The 14302-nt window shown below is 37.9% G+C and overlaps 1 long non-coding RNA gene across 1 annotated transcript; it reads right to left on the bottom strand.

Moving 5' to 3' along the window:
- Positions 1-4347: 4347 nt before the first annotated feature.
- On the bottom strand, positions 4348-5835 carry LOC148937493 (uncharacterized). Its single transcript, XR_016138297.1, has 3 exons — positions 5520-5835; positions 5205-5453; positions 4348-5110 (listed from the first exon to the last, which is right to left on the bottom strand). It is a non-coding gene; the product is annotated as an uncharacterized LOC148937493 (long non-coding RNA).
- Between the last annotated feature and the right edge of the window lie 8467 nt (positions 5836-14302).

Below are 14302 nucleotides of genomic sequence, written 5' to 3'. Positions count from 1 at the left end.
AGCACGTCGTTCCCCGTCTCTTATCGCAGACCTAATCTCTTTGACGCGGTCTCTATAGTCCAGGATATGTTCGTTCGGAGGTGCACGGCGGTTAGTTCTCCCCGATACTGAGCTACGCTCTTGACCGACCCGAAGGCACTATTAAGCAGATCAGAGAGTTGAGTCACCGTATTGCAAGGTTCGTCGGCGACCGCGGAATGAGCATGCCCTCGTAATTTGGTCATTAATAGTCGCGTGAGGGGCTTTTCGTAATGCGGGGACAATATATCGCGGGCTTGCCTACACGCTCCGAGAAAGTTCGACAATGATATATTGTACCCATCGAAAATTGGCACATACTCGGTTGCCTCTCGATAGGTAATTTTGGGTACCGCGGGGCCCTCGATATTTGAGTCGTTATCGTCTCCGAACAGCGGAGAGGTTTCGCCGAACGGCTGGCCCGGCGGGATGCTAGGGCTTCGCAGAGGCGGGTCGCGGCGCGTATCCATCTCGCGCCGCATATTGTGTAACTCGGCGCGCAGCGACGCTAGCATGTCGCCCATTTCACGCATAGCCGCCCGATTCTCCTCGACGTCGGCGCGGTCTCGCTACATCGCGGCATTCTCCGCGCGGGTTCTCTCTCTTTCTCTGTTTAACGCGTCGGTTTCGGCGGCTAACTGCGCGGCGCGTTTCTCCTGCGCGGCTCGAATCCGCTCTAACTCTTCTTTGGTAAGAGGCTTTTTAGGATTTTGTATGACGCGTATTCATATTACCGTCCTTCTCTTTTACGTGTGTAACATATGAGACGTTACGATGCGAAAAGTGGCGTAGGTCGGTGAGATACGCCGAAATGTTCGACCCGATTAACGGAATCCCACCGCTGTCACCAAGAATATGTCACGTCGCGGGCGGTGGCGATGTTGCCAAGCAAATCACCACGTGGCACCGGACAAAGGCGGGAATACGCTCGCCTCTCGGCGACGCTGCCAGCAATCGAGCGGCAAATCACCAGCAGCGGTTCGGAAGAGTTAAGGAGTATTAATGTACGAATCCTTGATCACTAGAATAAACGTGCGATTGAGCAGCAGGGAATCTAATTTTTAGTATTAGCGCGATCGCGTCTAGCTATTATTCCTCACCGTTAAGCAACGAGACAGAAAAGTTCGTGAGTCGGCGCGAGACAATGATGTCTGAAGCAGCGTTAGTATCGTCAAGATAATATCGAGCGCGGACGTGTTCGATAGCCTCTCCCTCTTCTTCAAGTACTTCTAGGGCAACAACGAAAATCTCGGAACACGTGTCGCAGTGCTCGATTTCGCGGATTAACGAAAGCGGGGTATGACAACACTCGCAGAAATCTTAGGACCCGGTGAATCCGAATTGAAATGAATGAGTTAATTCCAAGCGGTAAGAGAGGGTGCCCTCGGGTATTAATTCCTTACAACGATAACAGAGAAACTCGGCGCTATTAGGATAATTGTCGGCAGCTGAATTATTTACGCGGCAATGTCACGTCCCAGCGCCGAGAGTACCCCTAGTGTGACGTCCTGGGAGGTCCTGGTAGATCGGACGGGGCCGAAGTCAACAGATCCTCGACAGCTACACTCACACGTTATTTGTGAGATTCTTTTCCATGCGGTTAAGAGGATAAAACCTCAGGATTAGATACTGCGAAGGAAATAGGTAACAGGAATGTCGAAATGACTTTTCAGGAAAGAGTTTTCGATTTTGGGAATAAGGAATAATATATCACACTTGTGGTATTTGAATTGGAATTTATTCACTGTTATAAATGATATATATATATATATATATATATATATATATATATTTAGCGAATGCGAGTGGAAGTACAAGTGCAAAAATGTACGTGCGCGTACAAGAATGCGAACAAAATGTAAGTGTCCGTGGATGTGAATCGCGAGTGGGTACGAATGAATGAATGCGTGAATGCCTGCGCGAAAAAGAGGCTCCAAGGTATCGTCGCTTGAGGTTTTTATATGTTGCCAAAACATGGAAGTAGGGGTGACCTAAATTCCAATGTTATGATTCTACAGGTCTGAATAAAGCCTTTCATTATGAGTCAGCTATGATTCACGCATTTAAGACCTTCTAGTTGTCCTTGACATAGTTTTCTATTGGTCGACTTAGTCTACATTTGCTATGAGTCAGCGATGACTCGTGGTATTAAAATATTATGGCGCCCTTGACATTTAACGTTGGCCTACTTTCGCTTATAAACTGACCATGAGTCACACTTATGACTATTCGGTCGACCTATTTTGTTTTCAAAGAGTTATACTTCGTTATAATAATTCCTTTCATATAGTTTGCTTGAATTTAAACTTTTATCGCAATATCGTTTTAGATATACTTTACAATTTTTATAATAATAATGATTACATCATATAATTAGTATATCTAAAATATATCAGTATAACTCTTTTTACATTTGTAATACATTATTTATTAAATGTGTTTAGATACAAAATGGCTCTGATTGTGATTGGTTGAATTGTTAGGGTAGTTTTCCATGCATATTAATATTCAAGATTTTTGTCATAGCCATAGGATTAGTGTTAATGAAAAAAGGGAAGTAACAATTATAAATATAAGTCTAGGATGAAGGTTTCTACAAGAACTGGTTTATATACGGAGATTTGCCTGCTGAACTGATTTGAGTTTTTGAAGTAAGTGTATGTAAGGAAGTTTATAATTGTTTAAATATCTTCTAAACGGTGCGAGTTAGGTAGGTATGTGTAATGAGATAAGTTGCAGAATTTCCTATGTGTTGTCCAAATCTTTCATAATAATTATTTGTTAATATAATAATTTATTTATTTATAAATTTTATTAAACGAAATTTAAATCGTAGAATTTCTTTTCTGAGATAAAATATGTTTCTATCCGGGTTGTTTATATAATTTCATAAAGAAAACTATATCTTATAAGGAAATGTATAATGTATGTATATATGTATACATGTGTGTGTGCTTTCATATACCCTTAATTTTGTTTATATCTTGAGAATTAAGAATCGTAACCACAAACTATAATTATATTTTCGAAATGATTTTTGATGGAGAATGTATTCATGTAAGGAAAAGATATCCATATAAGGACATCAACAAAATTTATCCTTGAAATAAGGATATGTATCAGGTGAACTGTTGAATAAATGTTTTGTCATGGATTTTGTTATATTGTCATTATGACTTTTATTCCTTATTCATATCCTTTCTATTGTTATTAGTTTTGTTATTAACTTTTATATTCATTATTAAAATGGAACAAAAGTGAAAGTGTTTGATATACAAGAGTTTCTTAATTTCTGAAATTATATTTGACGATATAAAGAAATTGGTTGGTATTTTGTTATTTATATAATTATATGATTTTGTTTATTAATTGATAATAAAGATATTACAATGTACCGATAATTGTGTAATTGTGTAAATGTTTCGTTATAGTTTTCGTGCATTACGTGGGCGAGGGTTTATTTCCTACATTTGTTTTTATTCATTATTTACTATTTGTTGAGATTTTGTTGTTAATGTGGAAATGCTTATATAAGGATGCGATATTAAGCTCTATTTTCTTTACTGAACAGTCTGGAGAAGTGATTTCAGTATGTTCTGTTTTTTGTTAGTGAGGTTCTAGGGAAAATTTACTAGGAACATTAAGGCTGTAGTAGCGCCATACGGTTGTGGTAAGGAGCGGCCATTTTGTATAAGCTTTTAAATAACTTTAAGCGGTATATTCTTTTATTATGTGTATATTAAAGGCCTGACGGTGCTGTCTCCTAACACAGTCAGTCATAAATAATTAAAAATTTTGAAAAAATTTACATTAGACATGACTAGAGGTACTCTCGGCGCTGGGACGTGACACGACCAAGCATTCCTGGGCGGTAAAAGCGACAACGCAATTGAAGAAACCGCGATACGTGATCTTTGTGCTACAGACCGAAAAAAAAACGTACCGTCAGAAGACATTTCTAGATTCGACAATTGTAAGTTGACTAATGTAAAACTCTATTTGAATTCCGAGTTCTATCCCTACGACGATATGAATCTAAATTTCGTGCGAAACAAGTTCGCAGTACTGTACGATATGTATCTAAAATTTCGAAAGACGTATTACGAATGTGAGACTTGCGAACCATTTATGTCTGTCACTAGATTTCTGCAATACGGTCCGCTAGTGGTAAACCAGTTCAACTTGTAGAAACCTTCATCCTAGACTTATATTTATAATTGTTACTTCCCTTTTTTCATTAACACTAATCCTATGGCTATGACAAAAATCTTGAATATTAATATGCATGGAAAACTACCCTAACAATTCAACCAATCACAATCAGAGCCATTTTGTATCTAAAAACATTTAATAAATAATGTATTACAAATGTAAAAAGAGTTATACTGATATATTTTAGATATACTAATTATATGATGTAATCATTATTATTATAAAAATTGTAAAGTATATCTAAAACGATATTGCGATAAAAGTTTAAATTCAAGCAAACTATATGAAAGGAATTATTATAACGAAGTATAACTCTTTGAAAACAAAATAGGTCGACCGAATAGTCATAAGTGTGACTCATGGTCAGTTTATAAGCGAAAGTAGGCCAACGTTAAATGTCAAGGGCGCCATAATATTTTAATACCACGAGTCATCGCTGACTCATAGTAAATGTAGACTAAGTCGACCAATAGAAAACTATGTCAAGGACAACTAGAAGGTCTTAAATGCGTGAATCATAGCTGACTCATAATGAAAGGCTTTATTCAGACCTGTAGAATCATAACATTGGAATTTAGGTCACCCCTACTTCCATGTTTTGGCAACATATAAAAACCTCAAGCGACGATACCTTGGAGCCTCTTTTTCGCGCAGGCATTCACGCATTCATTCATTCGTACCCACTCGCGATTCACATCCACGGACACTTACATTTTGTTCGCATTCTTGTACGCGCACGTACATTTTTGCACTTGTACTTCCACTCGCATTCGCTAAATATATATATATATATATATCATTTATAACAGTGAATAAATTCCAATTCAAATACCACAAGTGTGATATATTATTCCTTATTCCCAAAATCGAAAACTCTTTCCTGAAAAGTCATTTCGACATTCCTGTTACCTATTTCCTTCGCAGTATCTAATCCTGAGGTTTTATCCTCTTAACCGCATGGAAAAGAATCTCACAAATAACGTGTGAGTGTAGCTGTCGAGGATCTGTTGACTTCGGCCCCGTCCGATCTACCAGGACCTCCCAGGACGTCACACGAAGACAAAGTACTTTTTGGTGGCAGCGGTGGGATTCCCTCATTTGCTGGGATATCCAAAACTCGGCGAGATCCTTCACTATCTGGGATAGCCGAATCTTGTGGAATATTCCTCATCTCACGAAGAATTGAAGAGGAGATTTTCAAGCAAGTGATAGCGGGGATTGAACTGCGATAAGAACTTTCGATTATGGAATTGCGTACGCTTGTCTTGCTTTACTTTACTACGACTCACATGTAAGTCAAAATTATCATTTATAATTGTAACAAGACTCGAAATCGTTCGGTATTTGTAAAAATCCGTTATAAAATTTTAATTACATAACAATAAAAATGGTTGATCGTGAGGTAGACTCTTTGACTCGTCAGATAGGCGGTATAAACGTTAACGATGACGTTAACACAAACCGTCGTACGAATGCGAATATGCCATATACCAGTTTACGTGATGCTTCCGAGACAATTCTCCCGTTCGATGGTAAAAATATGCCTGTATCGCAATTCGCTAATAGTTGTCTGCATGCTCGAAATATGGTCTCTCCTAGTGCGGAATATGGATTCAAATGATAAAAAATAAATTAGTCGGATCAGCGTTGAGAGTGGCTTTAAGCGGAGAGTATAACGACATCGAATCCTTATTGGCTGTCTTGAAAACGCGATTCGCACCTGTTTATTCTACGTCACAATTGCACGGAGAGCTTTCTAAAATAACGCAATATCCGGATGAGACTGTGGTAGATTACGGTAGCAGAGTATCTATGATTTTACAACAACTAAAATCTTGCTACCAAACCGAAAATCCGAACCAAGCTATCCAATTCGTAAATTCGGCAGAAACCAATGCTGTGAGAAATTTCTTAACTGGATTAAAAACGGATATATATACGCGAATCCACCCACGAGAACCGGGAACATTAAACAACGCAATAGAATCTGCCATAAAAGCTGAAAGCGAATATAACGAGCATATGCAACGTATGAGAATAACAGAGGGATTAATGCAATCTATAAGGTATAATAATTGTCTTGGATATGGCCATAATTCTCAGTCGTGTAGTACTTTTAATCCCCTCGCTCAGATTTCGCACGTACAATGGCAGCCTAAGGTCTGTTCTTTTTGTAAAAATCTTGGTCATACGCGAGCTGAATGCAGAACGTTACAACCACGAATTTTAAATCCACGAAATCCGGGAATCAATGTAAACCCGCGTAATCAAAATTATAATATTAATCAAAACAACCGACAAAATTTCCCTACTTCAAGAAATATGGGATTAATTTGTCGATATTGCAAAATACCAGGGCATAGCTTGGAACAATGTCGAAAAAGGCAGTACAACAATAATGTGAGAAATCAAGAAAATCGAATCGGAAACCGAATGTTGGAAAATCGAATTCTTGAAAATTCTCAACGTAACAGACCGCAAGAAGCTCCGGGAAACCGAGAGCGGGCACAGCGAGTCGGCGCAGCGCTGAACGAACGCCCGCGAGTGCGCCTGGTAACTCCGAACGAGAACCGCGAGGAAACGCCAGTGTAATAAACGTCGCATGTAATAAAATTGGGAAACCACCTTCCGTTATACTACCAAGCAAAAATTTGGTTGACGAACGAGCAAACTTTATGATAGATACAGGTTCTGATATTAATATAATAAAAGAAACCTGCCTTCATAAAAACATGCCCATCGATACCAAAATGGTGTTTGAACTAAGTGGAATAACTAAAGGTCGAACTCGTACGATAGGCGTAACAAAAGTACGCATTTTCGACGTCGACATATTATTCCATGTAGTCACGGATAAATTCCCTATTCGACAGGATGGAATTTTGGGCACTGAATTCTTTAAGAGCCAACGAGCAACCATAGACTACCCGAGGGCAAGTCTGATCGTAAATGGCAAGCCATATTATTTTCATAATGATGAGACCGTTATTCTTCCCGCTAGGACGCGAAAACAAATATTTGTACGAATCGCCAATCCAGAAATAAAAAATGGATATATTCCAAAGTTAAACGCAGGACCGCAGGTGTACTTAGGTAACGTCGTCGTATCAAATCATCACGGAATAGCGCATTTATATGCTGTTAACTCGTCGAATGAGGATATAGAATTAGCGATCCCTACTGTAAAGATATATCCATTCGAAGAGATAAGAGAAGAGATTAAGGAAAATTTTAGTAATAAACGAGATAACGACGATGAACGTGTTAATAAAATATTGCAATTACTACGTCTCGATCATTTGAACGAGGAGGAAGTCACTAGTGCCACTAGCCTAGTAACATCCCATGCGGAAAGATTTCATTTGCCAGGAGAACCTTTAGGCGCGACAAATGTTTTTAAACACCGAATATTTACCACCGATGATCGTCCGATTAATGTCAAGCAATATCGTTATCCTCAAATACACAAGGAGGAAATACGAAGACAGGTTGACGAGATGCTGGATAAAGGTGTTATAGAACCATCAAGTTCGCCTTACAATTCTCCATTATGGATTGTTCCCAAAAAGAATGATTCCCTAGGAAATAAAAAATGGCGTCTAGTAATAGATTTCCGTGCCTTAAATGAAAAGACTATCGGAGACGCTTACCCTCTTCCAAATATCGTTGACATATTAGATCAACTCGGAAGTGCAAAATACTTTTCTGTATTTGATCTAGCATCTGGTTTTCATCAAATTCCTATGGACGAAACAGATAAACATAAAACCGCATTTTCAACGCCATATGGACATTTTGAATATAATCGTATGCCGTTCGGACTAAAGAATGCTCCTGCTACATTTCAGAGACTAATGGATCAAGTTTTGACAGGATTACAAGGAATAGAGTTGTTCGTATATCTTGATGATATAGTAATTTACGCCCGCTCACTTCAAAAACATGAAACAAAATTTCATAGACTTATGAAACGACTTACTAAAGCTAATTTATATTTGCAACCTGATAAATGCGAATTTTTGAAGAAAGAAGTAGCATATCTGGGACACATAATATCTGAAGATGGCGTACGGCCAGATCCAAAAAAGATAAGCGCTGTGAAAAATTTCCCTAGGCCCAAAACACGAAAGAATATTAAACAGTTCCTTGGACTTGCAGGATATTATAGAAGATTTATTGAAAACTTTTCCAAGATTGCTAAGCCTTTATCTGATTTAACAAAACAATCAGTTACTTTTGATTGGCAACGGAAACAACAAGAAGCATTTGATGAGTTGCGGAACGCTTTATGTTCAGACCGATATTACAGTATCCAAATTTTAATGAACCGTTTATTATAACAACAGATGCATCTGGATATGCAATTGGAGCTATATTAAGTCAAGGAAAAATAGGAAATGATCTTCCAATAGCATATACTTCTCGAGTTCTAAGCGACGCAGAAACAAGATACTCAGCAACAGAAAAAGAATTATTAGCACTGATTTATGCAGTAAAACATTTTCGTCCCTATATTTATGGCCGAAAATTCACATTAGTAATGGACCATAAACCACTAGAATGGTTAAATTCAATAGCTGATCCTACCTCGAGATTAATGCGATGGAGGCTTAAATTAGCGGAATATGATTATCAAATAAAATACAAACCGGGAAAGAAAAATAAAAACGCCGACCCTTTATCACGAAACCCTACGGAAAATATTAAAAATATATTTCCTCTACAAGCAAAACGTGCACGATCTTCAAGCGAAGGTTCCATGGAAGCCGATTATAAAAAACAAAAAATTTCACATCCAAAATTTAAAAGAATGTGGGAGAGTGAGGGATCTGGAAATCCCGCACCACACAAAAAATTAAGACCTGAAGAATTATCCCCTTATGAAGATTCGGATGATGAATTAAAAGAACCGCCCAGAAGTAAATTTATAGCTGACTTAGAAAGCAGCGACAGTGATAGTACAGCATCATATTATTATGACACTGATTATGAAACCGATGGCTCAGGAATTATTAGAAAGGGAGAAAAGAGAAAGCGAGAGAGTAGCTCATCGAATCTGGAACATCGCAAACTGCAACGAAGAAGAAAAAAACGGAAGCTTTCTAAAACTTCGAGTTCTGAAAGTATAGTAAAACACCACGACAACGTTAAGGAAATGGCGAGGCCTGAATACGGCTGAAGGGCGTGATTCGGTCAAGCGTCATACCGATGACGACGCCGCCACGCGACAGCGTCAGGAAATGGAAACGCCGATGGACTACAGCGCCGTTGCAGCAACGCGCAAGCGCGCGAGCGGAGACAATACAACGGGTGATCCATATAAAAAGAAACCTAATAAAAATACGCATAAAAATAAATATTTAGAAGAAGAACCTATGGATATTGCAACACATTCAAGCGATAGTTTTAAAGTTGAAAGAAATATAGAAGTGAAAGTTGATGTCCATTCACCCCTTAAAATTTCTATAGGAACGCAACACGAAAAAATAAAAAGGTCACAATCAAAATTAAAAAATACTGATTCTATCCAAATATTAGAGGAAAATATCCCTTTAAATAAAGACGAAATCCAAGCGATGGAAATTTCATCCAGTAGCGAACGAATGGAATTTGAAATTGAGAATAGTCCCATGAATTATCGAAATCCAAAAACGCCAAGCGATAATACCGATAAAACCGAATCGGAAGAAATATTTTCACCACCTTCTCGTAAAGCTAAACCACGCTCATTAGAGAAGAGTAAGAATAAAAATAGAGAAATACAAAAATTATCTAAGCCAATGTCTTTTAATAAAAAGATAAATAAAAAGTCTGCGAAAAAGAATAAAATAATCAAGGAAAAACCAAAACCAAAAATCAAAGAAATCTCTGAAGTTCCAATCAATATTTTAGAATCACGAGACCACATTTGGATGAAAAATAATAATATAATATGTTTTGTAAACACAAAAGGAGAACCGGCAGACGAAATAGGTCAGGAATTAATAGAGAGAAAATTATATCAAAGACCTTCAAATTTTAAAGGAATAATGGGACATGTATTAACTATGGACAAGAACAATAGAAAAATATTCGGATTAATAATTAAAGAAGAATTAAATAATAGAATAAGAGAAAATGATATTGTAAACGCCTTTAAAGAATTAAAAAGTGAAATGATACGATCGAATATTTTACACGCAGATATATCGCAGAGTAAAAGTAATATCAATGTGCCGTGGTTTAGAATACGCAACATTATGCGATTAACATTCCTAAATACCAATATACAGATAACAATATGTAAGGGACAAATATGCATACCGAAACTAGAAGAGAGATTGCATATTATACATGAATGTCATGAATCCAGTGTCGGAGGACACAAGGGAATCGCGAAGACAGTGGCGCGGATACGTCACAAATATTATTGGCATAACATGAAGAAACAAGTTGAAAATTATATTCAAGCTTGCAATAGCTGTCAAAAGAAAAAATTAGTACGCGTAAAAACAAAACAGCCAATGATAATAACCGATACACCTGTCGACGCATTCGACAAAGTTTCAATGGATATTCTAGGACCGCTACCTGTAACAGAAAATGACAATGAATATATTTTAACTATTCAGGATTTGCTAACAAAATATTCCATTGCCGTGCCTCTCGTACAGACAAATTCAGAGGAAATTGCAAAAGCATTTACTCGACGCTTTATCTGTCAATTCGGTAGCCCCAAAGCAATATTGACGGATCAAGGATCAAATTTCACGAGTTCTATGATGAAGAAATTTGCAAAATATTTTAAAATTAAACAATATCGTACATCCGCCTTTCATCCGCAATCAAATGGTTCGATAGAACGAAGTCACCATGTATTAACCGAATATCTAAAGCATTATATTACCAACGAGCGAGATTGGGATAATTGGCTCGAGCATGCTATGTTTTCGTATAATACTAGCGTACACGAGGGAACGAAATTTACTCCTTATGAATTAGTATTTGGAAAAATAGCACGTTTACCTTCTCAAATAAAAAATGATGACGATTTTGAAACTTATAATGATTACGTGAATGAATTAATTGACAAATTAGCAGATTTAAGGAAATTGGCAGCATCAAATTTAGGCAACTCTAAAGAACGTTATAAATACTATTATGATCGAAAATTAAGAACACAAAGATATAAGGAGGGAGATTTTATTTATTTGTTAAAGCCAAAAAAGAGTCATAAATTTGATGATGAATATACCGGCCCGTACAAAATAATAGAAGTCTTAGAAAATAATAATATAAAAATTTTAATCTCTCGAAATAAAACCAAAATTATACATGTAAATAGAACGAAGCCTGCTCGCATTCCAGATCAGGGATGACGGAGAACGAATATTCAATAACGGAATTAAAAAATAATCCGGGAATATTCTACGAGGCGTTAGGCGAGCTGCGCACGTCAGATATATCTTGGAAAATGATAATGTACATCAATTTAGATGACGTCATAGGCGTGTCCGAAGGGCTTCGACGTGAAATAAACCGAACGAAACTGCAATGCGACCAAATTCCATATACATGTAGTACTGGTCGGAAACAACTCGCAGAGTTAACAAGGAAAATTAATAAAATAAAGCAATATAAATTTCATATTCATGAATTGCTCATAGGATCACGAATGAAAAGAGCTCCCCTAGAATTCATCGGGCAATTGAGTAAAATTTTATTTGGAACACTAACTGCAGAAGATTTTTATTATATTAATAATGCGATAGAACATGTCGAAAATAAAACCAACGATCTTGCGACGCTACTTATCAATCAAACTATCGCAACGCGCTCACGTTTCGGGGAACTGTACAACGTGACCCTGAAGATAAAAACGCAGCTAGCCGATCTTCGACAGTATATAGATGAAAAATATAAAAATGTAACCGACGTAATTATTCGAAATAAAATTAATGACGATATCGAACGAGTAATAGAGGATATAAATATAGCAATATTAGAACATGAAATCGATTTGAATATTCTAATAGACGGAATATTATTCGGAAAACAAGGATTAATACATCCGCGAATAATATCGCCACAATATTTAATAAGAAATTCTAAACACATTCAAGAACAAATTCCGTATGCTGAATTTCCTGTAGCTATTAATAAAGAGGGAATCGATCAGTTAATAAAAATTTCTACCCTGCACGTTGCATATCTACAAAATCGTCTTGTTTATATTTTGCAAATTCCATTGCTAACACCTGGAAAATATAAACTTTATAAATCAATACCATTACCCGTTAGACAGTCATTTGACACAACAAAATTTGCAACAATTGAAACCGAGATAACGCATATAGCATTAAATGAAGACGCCGATAATTTCTACGAATTCCGTCAAGGAGAGCTAGAGGAATGCATAGCATCCAACAGTGTCTTTATTTGCCCAGCTACATTCCCCTTGAAAAAGATAAGGCAAACTCCAAGCTGTGACGTCGAGATTTTATTGAATAAAAATATAAAGCTTAATAAATGTAAAATAAAAATTATGGAACTTCAAGATACATATTGGAAAGCTCTGACTACTCCAGGAAATTGGATTTACTCTACAACAGAAAAAGAAATTGTGCGACTGAATTGTCGTCATACAACAAAGCAATTTGAAATAAATAATTCTGGAATAATTTCTGTGCAACAAGGATGTAAAATTAGAGCGAGAACGGCCACTATGAGTCATCCAGCTTATCAGACTGCAACATTCGCTCAACATTTCATCCTTACGAATAATTTAAGCATTCTAGAATTATATGAGCCTATCCAAAGGGAATATAAAATTAATTTCACGGAAGCCGCGCATGAAATTTGGATAACCAATATAGCAATATAGAGGCATCGTGTAACGATATTATAGAAAAGGCACGCCAGATCAAAGAAAGAAAGTTGCAAAATTCACGCTTCACTATGTATAGTGCAGCTGCATACAGTATTGGATTACTCGGAATCCTCCTGTTCGCCTTGTCCTTGGCCTGCAGAAATTCTTGGATCTGTAATGCAATATCACAAGCATACAGACGATCCTGTCTTAAAAGACAAAGGAATAAAGCGTCCCCCTCTTACCCTTCGATTGCGAATAAAAACGCTGATGCCGAGCATCTTCCAAGTCAGTCGGAAAAACTACCACCGGATGGAAACACTGAAGACAATCGCAACGAGGAAAAAAAAATAAAGCCGAGTCGTAAGTGCGAAATCATTGGGTAAGAAATATTATTATTAACTCTTTGGTTTTCCGCTTACAAGGACTAAGAGCAGATGCAGAAACGCATTAGCGCTGAAAGACAACGTTGGCATCGTGTGCTAGGACGACTATATCGCAGCACAGATATCCTCATGGACCAACATTATCGAGTCAGCCGCTCTTATACTAGAAATCCACCATCTGGCCATAACGAAGAAATTTCATCCCCCATGCCGGAAGGACGAGATATCGGACCAAGCATGGACATCGGGCCGACTGACCCAGAAGTCTACGCTAGAGAGCCCGTGCAACTTCTCAGGCGGGAATATGAGGCTATTCCCCCACGAGAACCTCATACCATTACTCCGACATCCGATCTCATTCGAGATTTATTGAATGAGATCGATGAAAGGATAGATGCCGCTGGCAATCTGCCGCGGTCGCCACCCGATCTACCGCCGAGGCCACGTGAAGATGATTCAGCTGCCGAGGACGAGTATCACCGGTCTGTTTCCGCCGCCGCGACGGGAAGTCCGAGTGGCCTTGCATCACCAGAATACATGGAAATGGATCCACAGCCGAGCAACTACAGACGCAACGTCATGACGCGGCCGGAGGAGCAATCCAGGAGGACGTATGACAACTTGGAATCACCACGACATCGAGAACACGCCGTAGGTGAGCGAGCTATCCCGATTCCGCAAGGTTCTCCCCCACTCGAGCGATCACGAGAGATTCATGTGCCCCCTTATTATCGCGATTATTTAAATCTAAATTCTATGCCGGCGTATAAATTATATTGTCTATCTGCGTGGTACGTGCAAGTATCGAACGACGTTATATTTTGTGCGGAGTGCGTAA

This window comes from Pogonomyrmex barbatus, unplaced genomic scaffold (assembly GCF_055798465.1).
Source record: "Pogonomyrmex barbatus isolate J1 unplaced genomic scaffold, ASM5579846v1 scaffold13, whole genome shotgun sequence".
NCBI classification, from domain to species: domain Eukaryota; kingdom Metazoa; phylum Arthropoda; class Insecta; order Hymenoptera; family Formicidae; genus Pogonomyrmex; species Pogonomyrmex barbatus.
The sequence above is the reverse complement of the archived record's forward strand: the minus strand, read 5'-3'. Positions and strand labels throughout refer to the sequence as shown.